The sequence below is a fragment of the Penaeus japonicus genome, unplaced genomic scaffold, assembly GCF_977035675.1.
Source record: "Penaeus japonicus unplaced genomic scaffold, GWHDUDI00000001_assembly GWHDUDI00000027, whole genome shotgun sequence".
Taxonomy (NCBI): Eukaryota; Metazoa; Arthropoda; class Malacostraca; order Decapoda; family Penaeidae; genus Penaeus; species Penaeus japonicus.
The window spans coordinates 19,477,592-19,480,091 of NW_028234429.1; the positions used below are offsets into that span (position 1 = coordinate 19,477,592).

At 35.1% G+C, this 2,500-nt stretch overlaps 1 protein-coding gene across 20 annotated transcripts in view; it reads left to right on the plus strand.

Annotated features, from left to right (window-relative positions):
* Positions 1-2,500, plus strand: part of Csp (Cysteine string protein) — a 43,538-nt gene that overhangs the window by 20,913 nt on the left and 20,125 nt on the right. The window lies entirely within an intron of this gene.

Genomic DNA, 2,500 nt, shown 5'->3' on the forward strand with positions numbered 1-2,500 from the left:
AAGTTCATTTTTTTATTTATTTTTTGTAAACAAGTTTTTGGAATTTAGATTTCTACTCTCCCACAAAAGACAGCTTATAATCAGTCTATTTTTCTCCCACCCGACTTTTCATTTTTTGAGAAAATAATTCGGAAAAAAGAACATGACACTTGGTTAAACTTTGCACCTGTAGTTTGGTCTGCACACAGCACTAATAGGTGTAGCGGTTGTCTGGCACAGAGTGAGCACTTGTTACTCGAGCACTTATTACATTGATATATTGATGGTGTTCATTGTTGTGTCTAATGTGTGGTCCTCAGTGATTGATGTTGATGTGTTCATGTGAAGATTTTGAAGAGGATTAAAGAATTATGAATATCATGACGTTTAGAGGAATGAGCAGGTAAAGATTATGGTCTGCCTTTTACTTTTTTTTTTCTCTCTCTCTCTCTCTTTTTCCTTTATGGAAGTGTTCTGTTTCAGAGTTTTAATGTTGTTTTTGGTTTTATTAGGATGGCAATATTGTGATCTACATGGTAAGGAACATTATGGGAAAAGCACAGTGCACGCCAGAAAAGGAAAATCGAATGAATTTTCAAGATTGGTAAAAGCTGCTTTGACCCAGTATTTTTTTCATTTTACTATTTTTATGACATAACTGTGGAATATAAATCAGTTGTTTGGTTTTTATGCCTTCTCTAATTTTGTGTCTGGTTGGCAATGAAAGCATTTATATGAGTCATGACTAGTAACTGACCTTCACCACTTTATGTATTGCCAGTTCCACTAGAGAAAAGTTTGGGGTTTTGAGGCAAAGGTTTCTTAACACCAGCCCAAGTTCTGTGAATATCTGTTTTCATCTGAGGGCATTGAGGTACTCAACCTCTTGGTTGCCTGCATGTGCAACATTAGCATGTTTAGAAATTCCACATGATGGTGCTGGAAGAATTAAAGATGTCTGTGAGGAATAAAGAAACCTCTTGTGTCTTGAGAACTTTAGTTGAGGAAAGTTTTATGCATGTCTTGATCAATTTGTTTTCCATCAAATTGATTGGCTCTCTTTGGCCTGGATTAAGACCTGTGGGCAAAGGTAGGGAAAACTGTCTTCTTATATTTTACCATGTGCACACCTCGGTCATGTTGTCTTTAATCTCCTCATGAGGACCTCTGCGATACGATTGCATTGTAGCGTTTGTGTCTCGAGACTTTAGCAGGTCATGGACTTACCTGTGGGTGTAGAAGTCTGAAGTCCTCTCCATTTTTTTTTTTTTTTTCTGAGGCTCTGTCTGTGATGGTGTTTTTCTTTTATGAGTTTATTATGAAGCTGGTATTTGTAGCTCAATTTTGGTAATTGTATTAATCATTTAGATGAAAGTTACTTGCTGATTTTTTTTTTCTTTTTTTTTTCTTCCATCAGCTCTTTTTGTAAAATTATATTTTTGAGAGTTTTTACAAAACAACACTACAGTTACACTTATGAGATGCTACATTTTCTTCAGTTGAATGTTCAGTATGAGTGTGATCACTCCAATTTTTTTTTTCCTCCATATTTTTTTTTTTTTTCCCATCTCCCATTTATGTACAAATTTTAATTTATCCCCATTTTGTTAGAAGTGTTTCTTGATTACAACAATGATTTAGATTTTGAAATGAGAATTTTTAAATTTGCCAAATGCATATTTTTTATACCTTTACTTAAAGAAAACCTCCCTGTTTTTATTAATTGGTTTAGTGTCTCTCAGATGCTTGTGATGGCTTTTTATTTTACTGTTAAAGAACAGTAAGTGCTTTGCAAAGGATGTATATATACTTTTTTTTTCCTTGCTTTAAAATTTTTGATGAGCTTTAGTTATTTGATAGTGAAGTTGTAGAAATATAGTTGGATAGTTACATAGTTACATTTCCCCTCACTCACTCGCTCACTCACTCACTCACTCACTCACTCACTCACTCACTCACTCACTCACTCACTCACTCACTCACTCACTCACTCACTCACTCACTCACTCACTCACTCACTCACTCACTCACTCAAACACACACATTCAAACACACTCACTCAAACACACTCACTCAAACATACACACACACACACACACACACACACACACACACACACACACACACACACACACACACACACACACACACACACACACACACACACACTCACTCATTCACTCACTCACTCACTCACTCACTCACTCACTCACTCACTCACTCACTCACTCACTCACTCACTCACTCACTCACTCACTCACTCACTCACTCGCACACACAGATTCATATTTATGAAAATACAATTTGTATATAAATATTCTTACGAAAGTCATCTGCATTATAAATTATTTTTTTTAGTAAGTTGAGAAGATATTACATGCATTCAAAATTGAAAGTAGCATTAACAATTGTCTGTACTTTTAAAAGTGCCTTTATGTATCTGAATTGTGAATGTTAAGTGTTGTCATTATCGTGTGTCATTATAGTTTTGATTGCTCCTGATAGATTATTTACAGTAAAG